This window comes from Paroedura picta, chromosome 16, assembly GCF_049243985.1.
Source record: "Paroedura picta isolate Pp20150507F chromosome 16, Ppicta_v3.0, whole genome shotgun sequence".
NCBI lineage: Eukaryota > Metazoa > Chordata > Lepidosauria > Squamata > Gekkonidae > Paroedura > Paroedura picta.
In genome coordinates, this window is record NC_135384.1 from 16,803,586 (window position 1) to 16,826,480 (window position 22,895).

Below are 22,895 nucleotides of genomic sequence, written 5' to 3' on the forward strand. Positions count from 1 at the left end.
TCCTCACTGGGGGGGAAAGTGAGCTATATAAAATGAATAAGTGTAGCTTTTGGTTCTGGCCTCAGCAGCTCCTCATTCTGTCTAGGGCGAGGCGGGGGTTCATCTGGGAGCAAGGCATTTCACCTCAGGATCCACACTAGGACCAATCCCTAAATTTCCTGCAGCCTCTAAACCAGGGGTAGTCAAACTGCGGCCCTCCAGATGTCCATGGACTACAATTCCCAGGAGCCCCCTGCCAGCATTCGCTGGCAGGGGGCTCCTGGGAATTGTAGTCCATGGACATCTGGAGGGCCGCAGTTTGACTACCCCTGCTCTAAACCCCAATTAGAATATATATATATCCCTGTTTAGAATATATATATTTAGCTCACCAAACTGCTTCCATTTCCCTTTGATTCTCTGCAAACTGAAAGGTACAGAGCTAACGACAAGCTTTTAAGACAGCGAGGGGGCGGTGTGGGGGGGGGGAGAACCCCTGAAGCTAGCACAGGACTGGCGACAATATCAGGCCTGAGCGCACCATAATCGGATTTATAGCCTTGTTGTGGTATCACTTTTTAATCTCAGCCAAGGCTCGCAAAAGAGCTCTCTGAATCCCCCCCTCATCCTCCCACTAAATGGATTGTGCCGCCACACACAGCTTTCCTGGCGGTTTAACTAAATCAGATTAAACTCAAAACCCAGGTAGTTGTGAATATCTCCGAGGCATCATCTGCCGCCCTGCGCCTAGCCGCCATTCGCCTCTCCTGGGCTTTTCATGCCTGCTCTCCAAGCGCCGGCTGTGAGGCAGGGGAGCCGGCCAGACGGACAAAGGGCAGGAGAAACCAGGGCCTGGTCACAGACGGGCAGCTGAGACTCGGAGGAGAGCTGGTCTCCGAGAGAGCTACCCAAGGCCGTGGTCTCTTCTTGGCGGGCGGCCACTCAGGACCTGATCCGAGAGCTTTGGGACTGGCTCGCCTGACGCTTCTAGTTCTATTTAAAAGCAGGAAACTCCCATTTTGATCAGAACAGCACTGCGGGGAGGGGGGGGGAGTTTCGCCCTTGACTAAATCTACACATTTCCTGATTTAAATGAGCAACCCATATGGATGAAAACAATTGCCCCGCTGGGTAAAACGTACGAGAATTGGCACATTTCATTTGATACGTTTGGGTTTATTTGGTTAATTTTAGGGTTCGGATGCCAAAGTACCCCAACCCGAATTCATGTTCATCCTGTCCATTCCCCAGGGAACGCGGGGCGGTGTACATTATTAGGGTTCAGTCCCCTGTTTTACCCTCACAATCACCCTGCGGGGTAGGTCAGGTTGAAAGGGTGTGGCTGGCCCACGGTCGCCCAGCAAAGTTCATGACACACGCTGGGATTCAAACTCTGGCCACCGAGATTCTAGTTCAGGGGTAGTCAAACTGCGGCCCTCCAGATGTCCGTGGACTACAATTCCCAGGAGCCCCTGCCAGCAAATGCTGGCAGGGGGCTCCTGGGAATTGTAGTCCACGGACATCTGGAGGGCCGCAGTTTGACTACCCCTGTTCTAGTCTGACATTTGAACCCCTACACCAAGCTGAGGCACCAGCAGTGATTTTGGTGAGGAAAATGGTATGAGGAGAAAATGTGTTTAAAAAAAAAAAACCCAGAAAACAGCAACTGGAGACACCGGCCACTGCTGCCCAGGGAAAAATCAAAGCACTGGGAGGCAGTACCGCATCTTTTTTGGCACACGGATTTACCATCAAGTGATGGAGAATGTACATGACATGCATAGTATGCATGCTCAGTATCCATCCCATGCTCAGTCCCTGGCATCTCTCATTCGAGGCCACTAAGAAAGATTTCTGCTCAAAGGGCTTGAAGGTCACCCTTAGTCCACCTGGTACTAGATACACCAATGGTCTGACTCTGTGTAAGACTCCTGTTTGGGCAGGGACTAGGGTTACCAGCTCAGGGGTGGGGAAAACAAGGGGACTTTCGGGGTGAAGCCTGTGGAGGGTGGAGTTTGGGAGAAGGGAGGGACTTCAGTGGGGTATAATGGCATGCAGACCACCTTCTCAGCGGCCATTTTCTCCAGGGGACCACTGTTGCCTGGAGATGAGCCGTAATTTGGTCCCACTTGGAGTCCAGCATCCCTAGCAGGGAATGTGACTCCACGGCAGAGCATCTGCTTGGCACAGAAGGTCTCAGGTTCCGTCCCTGGCATCTCCAGCTAAAAAAGACCAGGCAGTTAACAGCCTCCACCTATGACCCCAGAGAGCAGCTGCCATTTTGAATAGACAGTCCGTTGAGGGACTGATGTTCTCATTCAGCACAAGGCAGTTCCAGGTATGTTTGTGTCCTAGCAGTGTGCTTCCTTCCTTCCCGTGAAACCTGTTTCCTCCCAAATGTTATTTGGAGCGGCACATGAGCTGTCATGCCGCTCCCAGTAGAAGCCAGAGTGGCCTGATTCAGTAGACGGCAGATTTATGTATTCATGCGCTCTATCCTCGCTGCCAATCATTTGGTGCGGGTGCCCCAGGATGCTTTGCATCAGGTCAGAGTTCTGCAGGGGAGAGAGGACACGAATCACCAAGGCCCCACTGCCTTCCTTCCACCCACCACAGATTCATTCCGTGATGAGCTGGTAGTGGGTCATGCTTCTGCAATTTGGACCAGGGATTTCCAGGTTTCAAACCCACGCTCAGCCAAGATCATGTCACAACTCACTGGGAGACATGGGTTCCAATTAGGGTTGTGCGCCACGTCGTCCGAATCGGCCGCTCTGGGCCGCCGCAGCTGCCGATTCGGACAACGCGGCACACAACCTTCCAATCCCCATTCTGGCACAGAGCTTAATCCTCAATCGTGTTCCCTACTCTCAGCCTGGCCTGCCTCACAGTGTTGTTCTGAAGATAAAATGGGCTGAGAGAGAACCATGTGCAGAGCCCTGAAAGGCTTGGGATACAAAGGGACCAATTCTTCACCACCTACCTATTCTGGATCGCCTAAGGAGGGGATCAGCTATGCATGATTCCTTGGAAGAAGGGCAAGGCAAAAATCTAATAAATAAATGCAGTTACATCTTGAAAAAGCTGGCAGGGTGAAAGGCACTTGGTTGCGATTCCTTTCTCTCTTTTTAAAAAGTACCTCATCAGTGCTAGAATAATGTTACCACCACAGGTCAACAGTCAAGGGATTCATGCCTCTGGCATGAATACCTGGTGCGTGAGCGCATATAATTGTTTATAACAAATAGTTCCCTTGATGTGTAAAAGCCAGTGAGCTGGTCAGAGATGTATAGGCAGTCCTGGAGAATAATAATCCAAGGTCTGAATCATGGATTAGGAGGTTGTGAGTCCCCCTCAAACACGACAGCATCTCTTCTTTGTGTTACTGCACAGACACTCCCCTGGTCTCTTTACAGCAGGGGTGGGCAAACTGCAGCCCTTCAGATGTCCATGGACTACAATTCCCATGAGCAGAGTTACACCCTTCCAAATCCACTTCTGTTTAGGATGGCAACATAACTGTGCTTGGATCTGCTGCCCAAATGAAGGATCTGTAGAGCAGATTTTTGATCACTCCTATAATAAGTGGCTTGGGGGCGGAGTCACAGCACACTGCCATGCTGTTGGGGTTTTGCGCCAGTGTCTACTGCTTCCTCCTGGGGAGACTCACAACAGAGTTGGGTGGATTGTGCCCAAAGCCATTCTGAGAAGAGTCCCAGGCGGAACCCAGACACACAAAAATCTCTTTCCTCTCAGGTATCTGTGAGAAAGAATGTTCTTCTGTTCTAGGGCTGTCCTCAAAATAAACCATTTAAGCCACAACAATGAGCAACAGTGACCAATTTTTTTCCATCAAGATCATGATGTTTTTCACATTTTAAAGAATGTGGCTTTCAACTGGGGGTACTTTAAACACCATTATTTCTATGGGTTCAGAAGGTCAATGGAGTTCTTAATTATTGTTTTAGGATTGCTGTAGAGCAGGAATTGTAGTCCATGGACATCTGGAGGGCCGCAGTTTGACTACCCCTGCCAGAGTCTGGGTGAAGTTGTGCTACATACTCAGAGGAGCTTACGTGAGTTAGCTCCAGGGCTTCTCTAAACAGAATCCTGAATATTTCTGGAAGAGTGCTGAGAACTCAACAAGAAATCTTTAGGCACCACTCGAAGAACTGGATTTCCCAGAATTCCCTGGGAATACAGAGAAAATTCATTCAAACCATTGGATAACATGTGGTCTGATTCACATTTTTGCTTTCATAGCTGGCAAGATGGACATGGCTTGGGGCAACGCAACTGCTTGGTCTGCAGAAGGTCCCACCACCTGCAGCTTAAAAGCGTCAAGGGCTGGGAACGTCCCCTCTCTGCCAACACTGAGCTAGACCAATGGGGCTGAATCCAGCCAGCTTTTTCATTGATGAAAAGGGAAGGAAAGAGTCTCCTTTGAACACCCAGGTAGGTTATGTTTGGGTTCATGGGACCTGTATGGACAAAAGTCACGTGGGATGGGGTAGGAATTAGGCAAGACTGATCGAAAAAAACTGGCTGGATCCATCCCTTTGTTACCGTAAGGCAGGGGTAGTCAAACTGCGGCCCTCCAGATGTCCATGGACTACAATTCCCAGGAGCCCCTGCCAGCGAATGCATTCGCTGGCAGGGGCTCCTGGGAATTGTAGTCCATGGACATCTGGAGGGCCGCAGTTTGACTACCCCTGCCGTAAGGCAACTTGTTAAGGAATAGAAAAGCACAGCATGTGCACACCTGTAGATGGTGGGGCGCCCACCACCCTGCCACTGTCTTTGCCACGCAGCATCCACGACCCCAGTGCCACACCAACCTAAAAAAGTGGGAGTTTCATGCACCCCTATCTGCTTCTTTACGACGCGGCTGACAAAAGCCATCTGGTATCATGAGATAGGTTGAACTTGCGACACCGGCCCCAAAGTTGCCCACTGCTGATCCATCACCCACTTCCACCCTATCCTTCCCATAAAGAGTCCAATACAGCATAAGGAAAATTACCCCTTTCCCTTCACGGTCATCCCTCAATGGCTACTTGATATTGGGTTAAGCTAAGAGACGGAGCCTAATTCGAGGGCCCTCATCTTTCCTTAAGGGCTCTGCTAGAAAGATCCTTTCCCCAATTGCTTTCCTTGCACACGTTTCAGGGGGGAACCAGCCACCGAAATACACATGCCCCATTCACCCAGATGCATTTTGCACTCAGGCACACCAAATGCAAAATCCTTGGAAGAATGAAGCAGCCCTCAGGGAAATACTAATGCTGCATTTCTCCTTCCTTGCTTCAGAACGGTCATGTCAGGCTCCCTGCAAACTCAGCTTAAGGACATAAGAAGAGCTGGTGGGATCAGCGCAGTGGCCCGTCAGGACTAGGGTTGTGCGCTCCGGTGCGGTTCGACCACTTCGGCAATCATCGAAGCTTCTATGATCGCTGAAGCGGCCGAACCGCACCGGAGCGTGCAACCCTAATCTGGACCATGGTTCGGATCCATATGGCAGCCACACCCTTCCTCTGGAGAGCCAACAAACAAGGCATAGAGGCGAAGGCCTACTGCAGGGTTGCCTCTTGGTACTCCTGCTTAGAGATTTGGTGCTCCTAAAGATGGATGTGGAGGCTCCCTTTACTAACCAGTAGTGAATAGCAATTGATGGGCCAGCCTCTTGAGCCCCTGTGTCTTCTGTGCTGTCTTGGCCTTGCTCCCAATCCCCTTTTAAGCCATCTATGCTTGTGGCCATTGTGACATTATCTAGTGGTGAATTCCACAATTTAATTCACCACTGAGTAAGAATGGATTATTTTTGTCTGCCCTGAATCTATTGTCCATCAAATTCTAATATTGGGGGAGGGGGAGGAAAAAAAACTCTGCCCGTTTTCTCCACTCCAAGAATCATAGAATCATAGAGTTGGAAGGGACCTCCAGGGTCAGGAAGACTCTCTACCAGGAGTCTCAAAGCGGCTCACAGTCGCCTTCCCTTTCCTCTCCCCACAACAGACACCCTGTGGGGTGGGTGAGGCTGAGAGAGCCCTGATATTCCTGCTTGGGTAGAACAGCTTTATCAGTACTGTGGTGAGCCCAAGGTCACCCAGCTGGCTGCATGTGGGGGAGCGGGGAACCAAACCTGGCTCACCAGAACAGAAGCTGCCACTCTTAACCACTACAGCAAGGTGGCTCTCCATGCATAATTTTATAAACCTGTACCTACACACAGTGGCCAGCCAGTTTCTCTGGAGAGCCAACAACAGTATATGGAGGCTGAGGCCTTCCCCCACTGTCTCCTGACTCTGGGATTTAGAGGTTTAGTGCCCCTCATTCACCATGGCTAGTAGCCACTGAGAGACCTACCCTCCATAAACCTATCTAGTACCCCTTTAAAGCTGTTTATTCCTGTCGCCATCACCACATTGTCTGGTAGCACATTCCATATTTTAATCATGCTGTGTAAAGTAATATTTTATTTTGTTCATCCTGAACCTATTGCTCATGAGTTCCATTGAATGGCCTCAAATTCTAATATTTTGGGAGTAGGAGAAAAATAAATAGGTTATGTACCCTCAGAGTTCTGCTTTTGTCTGGCGGATGTGCCCCATAGAATCCTAGAGTTGGAAGGGACCTCATGGGTCATCTAGTCCAACCCCCTGCACTGTGCAGGACATTCACAACCCTATCGCTCAGCCACTGTCACCTGCCACCCCCTTAAGCCTTCACAGAATCAGCCTCTCCTTCAGATGGCTATCCAGCCTCTGCTTAAAAATGTCCAAAGATGGAGAACCCACCACCTCCCGAGGAAGCCTGTTCCACTGAGAAACCGTTCTGTCAGGAACTTCTCCTGGATGTTTAGCCGAAAATTCTTTTGAATTAATTTCATCCCATTGGATCTGGTCCATCCCTCTCCCCTTCTACTTCTCATTTTTATCAAGGAAGTAGGCATTTAACCCAGGTTGCCTTCTATGGTCCCAGGACTCCATATTGAAGCACAAGCTGAGGACCTTGTGTGGCACAGTAGTCAGAATGGGGAACAAGGCCTGGGGAGTCCCAGATTCAAATCCCCACTCAGGGTCCAACGGCACGGTATTTCCCGTCACCCAGGTCCACACTGCCTGTATCATCTCCCCCCCCACCCCCCTCCCCCACACAATCAGGCATGTTGTGAATTCCATGGTGGAAACCCAGTTCCTAGATAAAGAGGCCTGATTAGGACTAAAGATTAGGACAGGGACTAGGTGATGCTTATGCCTCCTCTTCCATGCAGTTCTCCCAATCTGATACAGCCCAGAGGAGGCTCTCCTTGTCCTCATTTGGGTCTATGTGTTTACTGAGTGGGAGGAACACATATGCCTCCCCTCTCCTTGTGTGCCAGGGTCTGGATCCATAGCAGGCCCCTGCAGGCCCGGGAATTACGGAAGTTCCTAGTCCAGATTTCAGAATCTATGTCTGCGGAGGACCTAGTATGTATTTCAATCCTTCCGCTGTCAAGCTCACTGCTGGGTGACTTCAGGCCAGTAATTCCCTTTCAGTCTCACTGACTTCATAGGGGGTTGGATCCAGACTAAGTCTTCCACCAGCACAAGGCACTTTTGTCAGTGGAACACAATGTTCCTGCCTCCTCTCCCCGCTGCCACATCCCTCTGATCTCCTGGGGGACAGGGAAAAGTATGGACACAAACATGCAGGGTGGGGTGGGGGAGTCTGCAGCAGGAAGGGGAAATTGGTAAAAATCACTTAGCCCCTTCCATTAGCAAAACATTTAGTCCAGATCGAAGTCAGGGTAAAATATCAGAAGAGAGATAGAATCTCAAACACCTCCCTGAGTTCCTTCCTACAGCTCATTTCAACTTCAAAGCGTGTTGCCTGGGAGTTCAATGACACACCAGATGTGATTTTTAGTGGAGAAGAGGCTCAAAAGATGGAGGTTGTTGCCAGACAATTAAACAGTGAAGTAATAGAGTTAATGCAGAATAAAAGCAAAAGACCTTGAGTCCCCCATTCAGCTCTGCAGTCCACTCAGCGAGAATGTACCAATCTTGCTCTCTCAGCCTAATCTACCTCGCAAGGTTGTTGAGAGGATAAACGGAAGGAAGAGAGAGTCCTGAGCTTCTTGAATGAAAGACCGGATTAAAAATGTGCTAGGAGCTGCTGCCAGCGGCTCATGGGAATTGTAGTCCTTGGACATCTAGAGGGCTGCAGTTTGACTACCCCTGAGCTAGATGGATGAACAAAGTCTTGACTCTGCTGAGAATTCAGTAGATGAGTTTAAGCAAGCCCCAACCTCTGCCTCAGCTCTGCCTCTGCAATCAACAATCAACAACACAGACATAATAGCACAGAGCTACCTTGCAGGGTTCTTGTAAGGAACAAAACACAATGTTGCCTCTTGGAGTGTTCAAAAAGCACTGTACAACTGTTATTATTAAATGGAACTAATTGGAGGAAGGGAAACAGATGGAACCAGATGGTAAAATGAAAAGATGGTTTGGGAAGATTACCCAATGGGGAATGGGGAAAAGGATCCCAAAGCTATCTAGTTCAAATGCCTGCCTAACTACCATCCAAAACAGGGGCATAAATTCTCCCAGTTCATGCAATCCATACCACGTAAACAATCTATTAGCAAGGAAGACAGAGATCCATTAACAGGTAAGATTTCTGCAGCAATTATTGCTTCTATGTCCCATGAAGCAGGTTCCTGCCAGTGAAACCACCAGTCAGAAAACAGGACACGGTCCCATCCTGTGCACATTTTCTCAGAAGCCCAAGTCCCACAAGTTCCTTGGGGCTTGCTTCCCAGGAAGCATGCACAAGACTGCAGCCCTAGCCTTTCAGAAGCACCGTGGAAGGACACTGGCAGGTCTGATGCACATGGCACACAGAAGGAGGAAATTGGCCCATCCACATTCCCGGAGCAAACCCAACCCTCCCACTTCTGTCAGTTCAACCATGGGGGAGAAGGGCGAAGACTCTTCACCAACTCCAAAGACACTCCGTCAGAATGCAGCAGGGGCAAAACCCATCCCCTGAATGTCCCCAAGAAATATGTTCTTAGCAGCATGAGTAGATGGAGTGTGGAGGGGCAGAGGCAGCCGAAGAAGGCCGGGCTGGGGATCAGGGGGAGGGGGGGGAGTTCCCAAAGAGATATTTGCTAGAGGTGGAGTGAAAGATGACTAGGCCTCAGGTAGGTGAGGAGAAAAGGAAATTCGGGGGAAGAGACACAAAAACAGGGGTGCATGGGTCTGTGTATGTAAAAGAAAGAAAAAGAAAAACCCAGAATGTCAGAGATTTAGGGAGAAAGACAGTGCCGGATATCCACCCCTCTAGGCTTGGGTTTTAAGGGAATACAGAAGGCAGTCAGGTGGAGAGAAAGGGGAAAGAAAGACCCCCAGCTGGAGATATGAACAGAATATCTGTTGGAAACGGGGAGTGGGGGAGGAAGAGCAAGTGGTGGGCAAAGAAGCAAGTCTATTCCCGCCCTTCTCCCCGCCCTCCTTGGCCCTGGTGCATCCTTTTCACCCCCTGGCCCATCCGCTCCTGCGTCCCTGGTACCCAACTCCTCCCTTCCTCCACCCTCGCTGCATCCCCATGGCAACCGCTCACCATCTCCTCCCTTCGCCTTTCCTCCTTCGCCACGGCTGTTGCGCTCCCCCCAGTCTCTTTCACCGCGGCAGTGAAAAGGAGAAGGGGGGGAGAGAGAAAATCAGCCCTCTCCCCCCCTGCCAAGCGGGGCTGCGAGGGGAAGGGGCTCGGCACCAAGAGCTGCCGTGGATGGATGGGGGGGGGGGATGAGACGGAAGCACAGCGCATCCTCCCAGAGGCAGCGCAACCGGGGGGAGGGGATATGGGGATAGGAGGGGAGGGTGGGCTTCTCCTTCCTCTTCCTTCCTCCTTCCCTGGAGCCTTCCCACCTCCCTCCCTTGCTCTCCTCCAATTCTCCTTCCGCCTTCCCTCCTTCCTCTCCCCCGTTTCCTCAAACGGACCTCCAGCCGCATGGCAAGCCCTCCCCCTCTATTCCACACCTCCCTCCTATTGCCCCCAGTGCCCCTCTCCCCACCACGAGTTTTTGCCAGCCCCTAATCCTTCATCCCCCCATACAGGGCATGCCCCCCTCATTGCATCCCCCCAGATGGGAAAACCCTGCAGATGCTTATTTGCATATAGAAATAGGAGGCAAGGGATGCAGCTCTCTCTCTCTCTCTCTCTCTCTCTCTCTCTCTCTCTCTCTCTCTCTCTCCATCACTCCTTGAATTGCACAGAGGAGCTTGCACAAGGCAGAAGACCAGAAGTCAGTGCTGTGCCCGCTGAGGGGGGTCTGGCTGAAAGCCACAAACACCCCATGACCCATGCCCCACATTCCTTCCCTCCTCCCATCTTTTCTCTCCCACCTGCTGCACCCCTTTCTCATCCTCTCTCTTCCACAACCCCCCCCCCTCAAATCTTGCCCTGCTGGGGACAGCCACTTCTAACGCCAAGGCCTGACTTACCCTTCCTGCATACAGAAACACAGCCATTCCCCTACACTGGGTTTCACCACTCTGCCCCATTCCTTCCCACTTCCTCTGGTCTTCCCTGTGAATAAACTGATTTATTCCCTCCTCTCACCCATCTTCCTTTCTCCACACACAAAGCGTCCGCTCTTCTTCCCAGCCACCCCTCTCTCTCCACCCACCCCCTTCCCTTCAGTCTCTGGTCACCTGCCAAAGGAGCAGCTGGTTTAGTCTGTTTTAGCAAAAAATAAACCGAAAGTCCCGGCTGTGACACCTTATATCCAATCAACGTAGCCTAGCGTGAGCTTCTGAAAGCTTCGGTCTTCTTCATCAGCTGTCCCTAAATGCTAGATGTGGCCATCTGCTATCACTAGATTCCCTTAACATTCTTATCCCAGATTAACTAATCCGAATCTCTTGCCATCTGTATGTGTTTGCAGAAGAGGAGATTCAAACCCACTCCACGCACGTGCCAAAGGAGCAGGAGAATGGCCTCCCACTTCAGCCGCAAGAGTGCTTAAACATTTGCAGGTGGAGGATATAAGAATGGGCTTTTCTGCTCATGAAAAAGCATGAAGGAGATTCTCTTGGACCACGCCAAAAGGCCAGGCTGGATGTCATGGGGGCTTTATGGAAACCAGGACAGTCCCTGTCGCCGGCGGGAAAGCTGGATCGGATGGAGTGGGTCAGCTGGCTGGATCCCACCCAAGGAGTGCCATTTGCTTTGAGTGGGCACTCCGCTCAGGGAAGCTCATTTAAGGGACTTCTGGACTCCTGTCTAATCCTGGTGAAATGGAGTTACATGGCTACCCTTTCTGGAATAAAAATCAAGCAAACTTTCCATGTTTGCCAAATCAAACCCCTTTGTTGCTGGGCTATAGGATCAACATATCTCCCTTGGCCATGGATAGAGGATTTGGGTGGAGGGTGGAGGGTTGTCAGATCCAGGCTGGGAGACTTCTGGAGTGTTGGGGGTGGAGCCTGGGGAGGACAGGGACCTCAGTGGGGTATGATGCCACAGAGTCCATCCTTCAAAGCATCCATTTTCCCCAGGGGAACTGATCTCTGTTGTCTGTAATTCCAAAAGATCCCCAGGTCCCACCTGGAAGCTGGCATCCCACCTGGATTACTTGGTGAATGTGTTTTTTCCTACTTTTTTGAAAAAAGCTTGCTGGACATTCATCTTCCAAAATATGTCCATAAAAACACGGTTTATCAAGCTTGCTGTGAATTATTTTCCTTTCCAGAATACTTATGTAGACATTGGGCGATTAATTTCTCATGGTTCCCCAGGACCACTTACTGATTCAAGTCTCCCTCTAATTTAAAAGCAAATCTCCCCTACTAATTTATATCTGTCATACCAATTTAATTGTTATAGCCCCAGCACCAACACAAGAATACTGAGAACCATAATCTGCAGAAGGAACAGACTGAGAGTTCGGTCGGAAATCTGGAGAACCCTCATGGAAGTACAATTCCTTGGGGAGACGGAATGACTCTCATAAGCGTGGGGCACAGACAGACATGCTTGGGGTAATCCCAGATAAGAGCAGTTCTCCAGAATACAATTTAAATGGTATCTACTGTATCCCCACAAACTATTTTCAAATTGCAGCGCAGACAATATCCCATGGCTAATTTAAAATAATAATAATAATAATAATAATAATAATAATAATAATAATAATAATAATAATATTCTAACCTGCTCTTCCTCAAAGGCCCATATACAAAAACAGCGAAATAACAATATTTAATAGATTAAAATGTTTGATAGTAAGATTAGTTCAAAATCGCCTCTCATTTCCCAGTAGGGGGCCATATGTCAAATATGGCAAAAACTTGGATGATGTTTTGAGCAGGGAAGCCGGAATTTCGGTGTCAAAGCTGGGCCCGACCGTAGGCCAGGAAAATCAGCTCTGCTTTACAGGCCCCACAAAAGCTGTGAATTTCCTGCATTCTGCAGGGGTTGGAGTCAACTCTGATTCTATGAACTGTCCCAGGTCCTGAAGGCCTTGATGTCTCTGAGGAGAGCAATCCATCAGGCCAGGGCCAGGCCAAAAAGGTCCTGACCTTGTTCGAGGCCAGTTTCACATTTTTGGGGCCTTGAACCTGATCCAGTCTCCAATCAGGAATGTGAGCTCTCCACTGGATCTCAGTAAGGACACTCGCCACTGCATTCTGGACCAGTTGAAGTTTCTGGAGCAGTTTCAAGGGCAACCCTGTGTAGACTGAGTTACAGTCCAGGCTGGAGGTGACCACTGTATGGATCACTATGGCAAAGAAACTGTTCAAACTTCCTGCCAAGGCATCAAACCTTTTACCTAGGAAGTCCCCTATCCCAGAAGTCCATTAGCTCAGGGTTCTTTATTTCCATTGTTGCATCCCACGTATCCCTCCAGTTGGTAGCCCAAGCAGTTCATGACATCATTCTTCCCTCTTGCATTGTCTCCTGACAACAGCAGCCCTGTGAGGTAGGCTAGGGAATGACCAGCCCAAGGTTACCCATGACAGAGTGGAGCTCTGAACCTGAGTCTCCCAGATCCAAACACTACACCACACTGGCTGTTACTGGCAGCAGCAGGGCAGCTCATGAACTACTCCAAATAACACTTGGAAGTGAACATTGCTAGTGCATGAACACACACGGACTCACATGAAGCTGCCTTCTATTGAACTTATTAGACCATCTTTCACATCACCAACACATCCTTTTAACCAGAGATGAACCTGGGACCTTCTGTACGGAAAGCAGAGGCTCCTCCAGTGATCCACCGTCCCTCCTGGTATCCTTCCTCCAGACAGTAATAACATCAGCCATGCCCCAATGGCTCAGATGCCCACTGCAGGTAAAGTATAAAAGCTCACCCATGGCGAGTGGTCGAAAGAGGGCTTCATCCGAAAAAGGATTCACAATTTAACCCACTTCCAGCTCTTTGGATTCATAATAGGTTTCATTTGAGTTATGAGCTTTGCAGTTGGGTGCGCTGCAATCCTCGTGGTTGCCCAAAGAGAAGCATCTCCGGAATTCACTCCTTGCCACACCACACAAGAATCCGGCATTTCACACATAACGGCATTTCAATCTATCAAATATTTATTTTTGTATCCTGCCCATTCCCTAATTGGCTCAGGGTGGGTCACAGGAGGCTTGAAAAACAGTCAGTACCAATTCACATACACAAACATAAGTTTAAAATGTAGGTTTAGTTTTAGTATTGTCTTAAATGTTGTTTCCTCTTCAATAAAATTGTTTCTGAGGGGGGCTAGAGAGTTTAGGGTAGATTTTATTAGGCAGGGAGGCCAGAATCTACTTCGCATTAATTCCTGCCCTAAACCCGAGGCCTTTTCGGCCCTGGCTCCAACCTGGTGGGATGAGTTGCTAGCTGAGATCCAGGCCCTGACAGAGCTGTCAAAGTTCCACTCTTCGGCTGAGACAAGGGCTGCTTGGAAATTTCCGCTCTTGGCTCCCCCCCCCTATTTGTTTGATGTCATCTCCGGTCTGGAATAGCAGGCAAAGGGAGCTAAGAGAGTGAAGGAGGGAAGGGTTTTTAAACTGCATTCTCTTTTTGACTATTGCAGTACATTTTATTGCCTGTGGTTTTATTGTTGCGAGCCACCCTGAGCCCATATGGGGAAGGGACAGTGTAGAAATTAAATTACTATTATTAATAATAGTAATAACAACCCAAAGCTTGCCCAACACCATTTTTTCTGGAACAGGCACAGGGCCTAGCAAGCTGCACAAAGGGGTGCTCTCAACTGATAAGCCGAGGGTCCCTAGGGGCACAAGGGAATGTCACCCTGGACTCCCATCTCTGCTGTAGGCCATCAAAGGCTGTGTGGGACACCAAAAGGAGTCGGGCATTTTCGAAATGGGTGGTGGGAGGGTGTGGGGACAGGGCTTTCGTGTTCTGAAGAAATTCTGGAGTCTGGATAAAGCAGAATAATCTATTCGACACACCACCAGAACATTCCAGAACCAAGTTAAGCACATCTCCACATTCTCGCCAAGAAACATCCGTAGAATGGAACCATATGAGTGACTCTAACAATTTTTCAAACCCCCCCCCCAAAAAAGAAAAAAAACAACCTCCCTGGAGAACAATGATGCTGATAAGAGAACGAAACAATATTGGCAGCCTAAATTTACAGATATTAGGGGGGCTGTGAAAAAATTCAGTCATGGGGAAATAACACTACTCAGGTAATCTGCCCCATATCTTCAACCCAATGTACCTCACAGATGGTTGGGATAAGAATTTTGAATTTACGGAAAATATCTTCAAACTAGCCATCTAGCAATTAAAACAGGGCCTCTAATGAGTAAATATCCAAAGGGAGCTGGTGACGGACAACTACAAGGGGAGGAATGGAGAGAGGTTAATCTTCCGGCAGATACCTTGCACTAATTTGTCTATCACTTCTTATGATCAGACTAGATAATTTCCTTCCCTGCTAGGACTGGACAAGATATCAGAAGGGAAAATGGAGGGGGGGGGAGTGAGACAAGGAGGAAGGAAGGAACACAGGATAAAATAAATTCTGCTTCTCTTCACTGAGTTATGGTGTTGTCAAGATGGAGACGGCGAGCTATAAGAAGAACTGATTCTTCCTACCGCCCTTTTCACTACCTGAAGGAGCCCCAAAGCGGCTTACAAACACCTTTCCCTTCCTCTCCCCCAAACAGACACCCTGTGAGGTAGGCGGGGCTGAGAGAGTTCAAAGAGAACTGCTCTTCGAGAACAACTCAATGAAAACTGTAACTAGGCCAAAGTCACCCAGTTGGCTACATGTGGGGGAGTGGGGAATCAAACCCGATTCTCCAGAAGCAGCATGGGATCGAGATATTGTCGTATCTGAGGCGGGAAATCCCAAAAGATGCTTCCTATGAAAAATTTAAAACTTATCAGCTTAACACCTGACACCTTGTCCCCCTGTACTGGCAGCTATACTCTGCCTGCCTGAGAGAGATGCCTCATTGTGCATCAAAGCACAGCCTTGTATGACAAAGCCAGCTTCATCGGCAAGAAGGAATTGAACCCAAGAGTGTTGAGCCTGGAGATGACACTCTAATCATGCCACTGCATTGGCCAGGGTGGCTCGGATGAGCTCTGCCCCTTGACTGCCCCAGGCTCTGTTTCTCAACCCTCCACCAATGGAGGTGTTTGTGTGCTCTGAGTGCGGGAACCAGCACAGACTTGGCTCCACAAGGGTGGAACTTTGGACATCTCCAACAAGGGGTGGAAAAGGAAGTCCAATCCACTGCCCTTGCTTTGTCCTCCTCTTGCTAAAATACAAAAGGCATTCCTAAACCATTTAGCAATTAAAATATCTACCCTCCTGCCTTTCCACAATCAGTCAAGTTGGCACACAGCACATGCAGCCCTCAATGAAACTGTGCCATGAAATCTCATAATGCCAAAATGAATCGACAGTTGAACAGAGGGTGGGGGCAGGACACCTCTAGTGGAACTAGGGTTGATAATCCCCAGTTGGGGCCTCCCCCCCCTTTTTTAGGGCTTTCAGAAACTGGGGGAACTTACCAGCAACATCAGGAACAAAGCTCTAGGTCAGGGGTAGTCAAACTGCGGCCCTCCAGATGTCCATGGACTACAATTCCCAGGAGCCCCCTGCCAGCATTCGCAGTTTGACTACCCCTGCTCTAGGTTTTTGGCAAAGCTCTCTGGCAAGAAGTGCATTCTACTAGACAGATTCTGCCCACAAACCAAAGCATTGCCCCCAATGTCCACAGCATGTTATGTCACTTCTGGGTGACGCAGAGACATCATGTTGACTTCCTGGTCCTTCCCGCTGTGCTGGTGGTAAGTTCCCCCTACCCCTGCCGGCTGGTCCCACCTATCTGGCAGACCTAGCTGTAACATTGTGCAGCTCTAAGAAACATCAGTAAATCACAGACTTGCCAGCGATTCCTAGAGCTGCCCTTTGTCTCTTTTGGTTTCCCCCCAGAAGTGACATAGCAGTGGAGATGTCACTGTTTCCATCCACAGTTTAGAAAAGGGGCAGCCAAAGAGGGCTGCCAGCAGGAGGCCTCCCATCACTAGGAACGGGCTGGCACTGGCAGGCCTAATGTGCAGGTTGTGTCTGGCTTCCCCCTCCAGAACAAAAGTCACAAGTTCTCAATTCCTGCACCATCAGGGCCCATTTCAGATCAGGATCGCCGTGCAGGTGGAGAAGGGGCTTCAGCTTCCCCCACCCCGTGCCCGGTTCCCAAATGAAATGACCCTGAGAGGGGTGCCTGGGGAAACCCACATCTCCTCCTGGACAGCAAGGCCGGAAACCAAAGAACAATCCTTCTGTCGGAAGGACCCCGGAGGATTCTCTTTTTAAGAAGGCCTTTCAACAAAACCAGAGGGACTTCGATGAAAGCCTGCCTTCGTACCACAGACAAATGGCAGACAATGGAAGGCAGGCTACAGAAGCTGACCTTAAAAGGCAAGAGGTCTCATTTGGGGAGAGGCAAGCCATAAAACACAGCTGTCCCTGGCCATGGAGGGCTTTAAAGGTCAGAAGGGCTGCCTGACGAGGGGCTCCAGAACCTCACCTGTTGCTAATATAATTGGCACAGGACCAGTTCAAGACATTGCTGATTGCCAGCAAGAATGCCCATCCTCAGCCCTGGCAGCGGCATGGAATTTCAAAGCAGCTCCAGCATACGGAGAGAGCAGGCACCCTCTGCAGGCTAGAAAGCATCACCCAGTATTAATTATTATTGATGGGATGCAAACTGCTCCAGCGTTCTACTCGGCATCAGCAAAACAAAAGCAACCCCCCCCTCCCAAAAACAGCCCCAAGAAACTCGCAGTTGGCTTTACATCAGCAGGAAAGAAGAGAAGGAGGATACATAACAGCCAGATTCCTAAGCCACCAAACCAGGAAAATCAGGAAAATTTCCCCCTGTCCAGGAAAATCGGAGCTGAAGAGATCATGCCCTCCTACACTTCACAGGTGAAAACAGGGACATGCTTGGAACATGCCTATCCATATGACATCCTCCCTGCTAAGAGAGGTTATTGAAGGCCCTTCAGCGCCCAGCGCTGCATTCATCTGTTCTGCAAGACTCGATCCTGGTAGTCAAACTGCGGCCCTCCAGATGTCCATGGACTACAATTCCCATGAGCCCCTGCCAGCGAATGCTGGCAGGGGCTCATGGGAATTGTAGTCCATGGACATCTGGAGGGCCACAATTTGACTACCCCTGTAAGGTTTGCCAGGACCATAGGTTAGCCACAGTCCATAATGCCCCTCAGCACCTGCAGCATGCAAGCCTTAGTGTGCATGCACATTGTGTTGACTCACCTACTTTTGTGCAATAGAGGCACACCTGCTCGTATAATTAATTTCTAAAGATACTGGGGAGGGAGCTTGACCCTAGTATCTCATTAAAAAATGTTATCGAGTCATCTCCCGAAGAATAAAAATAGAGATGGAAGGGAGCTGGTGTTTTGCCAGGGATGGGTAACAGAAAAGAAGAATTTTCTATGCTGAGCTGCATGTGTTGTTGGTATGGGTGCTAGCCATGAGATCCCACCAACCCCATGACGGCTTACACATGGGTGTTGAGTTCTGTTTTGGGTCTCAAATTGGAGCGCTTTAAAAATTTTAGAGCATCAACCTGACTTCAACCCCCCAATCGTTTACTTCCATGGTTTCCCCAGCTTTCTTTGGTTATTCCCCAAACCTGCTTTAGTACAAGCTTTCGCAAAAGATCATATTCAAATGAGTTTTTCCATGGCCTTAGCCACAGGGCAGCTGCCCCAGACCCTGGGCCAAAGGGGGTCTTTACTGCCCACAGTCCTGCCCCCCCCCCAACACAGGGGAAGGGGAGGAAGAGCTGCCAGCTAGCTTGGATGTTGTGCACACCCACCTCTTTTTGAAACCTGGAGTGACTCCAGTGGCGGAAGGCAGCAGGGGGCTTGGCCATGATCCTCAGATCCGAGCCTGGACTTCTGCTCCGGGTCCTGAAATCAATAAGGCCATCCCCTGAGTCTATGGTGTGGAGGAAAGGTGCCAAGTTTTCATTTCCCTGCCCTCCCTAAGGCCCTTTATCTTCTGGCCTCTGCTCCCAGCTAAATTTTTTGCCGGCCTTTGCATTTTGAACGGTAGGCGCTATATCAGTATAGCAACTTTACGCTGTGTAGATTCCAGGGGCAGCCGTCTTGGTCTGAAGCAGCAAGACAGAGGTGGAGCCCAGGGGCACCTTTAAGAAAAGGTTTATTCAAGGCGTTAGCTTGCACGAGCTTCCACTTCTTGAAATATAATATAACTAGGGGTAAAGCGCATTTTATTTAACAATAAAATGGGTGCTAGGCCCCCCCCACCGGCGAAGCCTTCGTGGGGTGAAGGCTTCCCAGGGTCTGCCGTTCCTGTGGCCGGCCGTCACGCGCTCCCCGCCCCTACCCCGCATCACCGCGTCGAAGGCGTCCCCAGGCTCCCCGGCCAGCCGGCTACGTGGCCTGCAGGAAAGGAGCAGGGCCGCTGCGTCTTCGAGGCGCATCCCTGCTCCTTTCCCCGCGGTGAAGCCAGTAGGGCCGGGCAACTCACCTTGTGGGAAGGCTCTTCCCTTCCCAAGGACGGACCAAGTAGCCAATGGGGAGCCACGCTGCGCGCGGGTCCCCATTGGCTACTTGGCCCTGGAGTGAAACTCGGAGGGGCCAATCAGGAGCCACTTTGCGGCTCCTGATTGGCCCCTCCGAGTTTTTATCACGGACGTGGCCCACCCCTTTCTCCTCCCCTTTACCTCTTAGTCTTTTATTTAGACCGCTCCGCAGGTCTAAATAAGTACTAAATGCTTATACCTGAAGAAGAGTGTGCGCGCACACACGTTTATATCTTGAATAAAACTTTCGTGGCCTTCGAGCTGCCATTAGACTCAAACTATGCTTTACACTATATAAATACTGATTTCTTTTTTAAGTTGGGGAAAAAATTCCCGCTGGCAGTGGCGGTGGGGCGCAATGGAAGGGGGGAAGGAGCCCCGCTGGGTGGTGCTCTGTTGCGACTGCAGAAGCAGCTGCAGTTGCAGAGGCAACACGCTTCGGCCGCCAAAGTGGCCATTCCAGCCCAAAGTAGCCAGCGCCATGGGGCTGGCAACTTCGGGCTGGAATGGCCACTTAGACCGCCGAAGTGCCCAACCCTCACAACAATTGGCCAGTGGAGAATCTCTGCCATGTGCACACGAATCAAAATGCTACCAAAGTGGCAGGTCACCCCTCCCTGTGGAAGGGCAGCAGCCACACGGCTTTGTTCCCACGACCTGGGAGCCGGCAGAGCCATAGCTGGGTTCTCGATGGATCTGAGGCCCAAGCTTGCTTAGCAGCACAATTTGTCTGGTTCTTCCCCACCGAATGCTTGCAAGCTATTTTGTCAGCTGAGGTTGCTTCAGAGAAGCCCTCACCACTCCCGTTCTGGCAGCAACATGGAAACCTCTCTCTGCTGGAACGCCTTGAGGAAAGTAAACCACCATCACGGGCAGGAAAAGGGGTGGGGGTGGGGGCTGTATTAAATCCAAGCAGCCACACGAAACTAACAACGTGAACACACATGGCCCCAAGCGTTTCCCCTCTGCTCCAATCAAGCTGATTAGAATATGCATTGTATCTTTGCATCCTTTACAAGCACTCTATAAAATGCTCCCTCCCCTGTGATAAAAAGGCTCAGATCCCCCTTCCTCCTCATGTCCAACAAGGGAGCTTTAATTCTCCAAAGCTTAGGCCCTGAAATGCTTGCTGGTCACTAAGGTTTTCACCATTTCAGCCCCCTTCTTGTTAGAGTCTGCAGAAGGAGCAAGAGTTCGTGGAGAGGGCCAAAGGACAGGTGATCCTTCCACTCAGCTTGCTGAGAACGTTTTCTCATCTCCCAAACCCAGCAGGTTCTGTCCTCCTGAGCCCCCTGGGGCCATTCCCTGCCTCTGCCCGGAGTGACAAGCAGGGGTGGTTGCCGCATGGCCTCTGGGGCTTTTCCTGTGGGCCAAAGGCCTGCCCCTTGTCCCGGGGTGAGAGTGGTGGTGCCTGGCCCGGCCCAATTGTGGCCACGGTGGAGTCAGCCTGGCTGGGCAGGCAAGGAAGCTCTTTCTCCTCTCTCCTTGGGGGGAAGAGGCCAAGGTGGGCTGAGGAGCCTCTAGGCTGATGGTAGGGTTGCCCGATCCAGGTTGGGAAATACCTTTGAGGGTTGGAGGAGAGCAGGGCTTAGGGAACGCAGGGCCATCAATGGGGCATGATGTTATAGAGTCCACCTTCCAAAGTCACTCCCCCCCCTAGTAAACCTATCTACATTATAATCCCATGAGGACTCCAGCCATAACCTGGAGGTTGGCATCCCAAGCTGAGGGGACTTTTCCAGACATGCCTTTTCCTCCAGTCCACCCCCTGGCCCTGAGGCTCCACCAGTAACCAGGGCAGGAACACCCATGTCTTCTAATCACTTTTCACCCAACTCTCAAGGTTCAGCGACTCCAGACCCACTAAGTCTACTCATACAACATGCACCCTCCACCTCCTCCTCCTCCATCCTTCCTGTTCTACATCAAAAGTCCAAAAGAACCACGAAGCAGAGCAGGTGGCAAAGCCCACAAAGAAAAAAACGTTGCAAGAAGGTACCTCCCATTGCTCTAATTGGGATACCTCTGGCTTGACACTAAACAACAGAACTGATTTCAAATGTTGAAAAAGCATTGTGAAGTTTCAAGCCAGTTCCCATACAATAGCTCAGTCATCTTTAAAACAACCCTGTGAGATAGGCCAGTGTTGTTGTCATCAATATTGCAGAAAGAAGTCTGAGTAAGAGAGGACGGGGTAGGGTTGCCAAACTGGAGGTAGCCAAACTGGAGCATGTCCAGAGGAGGGCATCAAAGATGGTGAGCGGTTTGGAGACCAAGACGTAAGAGGGAAGGTTGGGAGAGCTTGGTCTGTTTAGCCTGGAGAGGAGACGACTGAGAGGGGATTTGATGGCCATCTTCAAGTATTTAAAAGGGTGCCATATTGAGGATGGAGCAGTTCTCTCTTGCCCTGGAGGGACGGACCAGAATGAATGGGATGAAATTAATGCAAAAAAAATTCCGTCTAAACATCTGGAATAAGTTCCTGACAGTTAGAGCGGTTTCTCAGTGGAACAGGCTTCCTCAGGAGGTGGTGGGTTTTCCATCTTTGCAGATTTTTAAACAGAGACTAGATAGCCATCTGACGGACAGGCTGATTCTGTGAAGGCTCAAGGGGGTGGCAGGTTGCAGTAGATGAGCGATAGGGTTGTGAGTGTCCTGCATAGTGCAGGGGGCTGGACTAGATGACCCATGAGGTCCCTTCTAACTCTGATTCTACGATTCTATAATTCTATGACTCTGAAACTCCTGGAGATTTGGGGGTGGAGGTTTCAGGGGACCCGGACCTCAGTGGGGTACAGTGCCATACAGTCCCCCCTCCCAAGCATCCCCTTTCTCCGGGGGGAACTGACCTCTGCAGTCTGGAGAGGAACTGGAGGCTGGCCTCCCTAGCAGGGCCTCCACATGTGGAGTACCGTTTCTCACCCCTTCTCTCTAGAGGTAAAGGTAAAGGTATCCCCTGTGCAAGCACCGAGTCATGTCTGACCCTTGGGGTGACGCCCTGCAGCGTTTTCATGGCAGACTCAATACAGGGTGGTTTGCCAGTGCCTTCCCCAGTCATTACCATTTACCCCCCAGCAAGCTGGGTACTCATTTTACCGACCTCGGAAGGATGGAAGGCTGAGTCAACCTTGAGCCGGCTGCTGGGATTGAACTCCCAACCTCATGGGCAGAGCTTTCAGACGGCTGCCTTACCACTCTGCGCCACAAGAGGCTCTCTCTCTAGAGACCGGCTGCTTAAGGGACAGCAAGAAATGGGGTAGCAGTTTATAACTTATTCCTAGTACATCCTTTCGAGAGTCCTGCTGGAGTTTGGCGTAGAACAGGGGCAGTCAAACTGCGGCCCTCCAGATGTCCATGGACTACAATTCCCATGAGCCCCTGCCAGCATCCGCTGGCAGGGGCTCATGGGAATTGTAGTCCATGGACATCTGGAGGGCCGCAGTTTGACTACCCCTGGCATAGAAGAACTGGCCAACAGCAGCACTTCAGACTGCACTTGCCCACTGAGCCTGCAAATGGAAAGGGAGAGAGGGCTTATGGGGCAAGTGGCAAATAGGGATGCCAACTCTGGCCTGGAGAATTCCTGGAGATTTGGGGGTGGGGCCCATGGAGAGGAAAATCTGGGGAGGGATTTCACGTTGGATCTGTGGTGCACCGCAGAATTCGCCCTCTGAAGCTTCCCTTTTCTCCGAGGGAACTGACCTCTGCAGCCTGGAGGTCAGCAACAGTTCTGTGGGAAGGCAGCCTTGCTTCCCGTCAGCGTTGGGTGCCTCGGTGGCTGAAGCGCCCAACCC

The 22,895-nt window shown here is 50.4% G+C and overlaps 1 protein-coding gene across 4 annotated transcripts in view; it reads right to left on the bottom strand.

The window, feature by feature from the left end:
- LRRC4B (leucine rich repeat containing 4B) overlaps positions 1–22,895 on the bottom strand; it is a 135,737-nt gene that overhangs the window by 63,739 nt on the left and 49,103 nt on the right. The window contains exon 1 of one of the 4 annotated variants that reach the window (XM_077314875.1): positions 10,476–10,498. The exons of 2 other annotated variants lie outside the window; for them this stretch is intronic. The gene's annotated coding sequence lies outside the window, so the exon portion shown is untranslated. Of the gene's footprint in view, positions 1–9,591; positions 9,793–10,475; positions 10,499–22,895 lie in introns of those variants that run through there. One more of the 4 variants, XM_077314873.1, reaches the window with a different exon arrangement.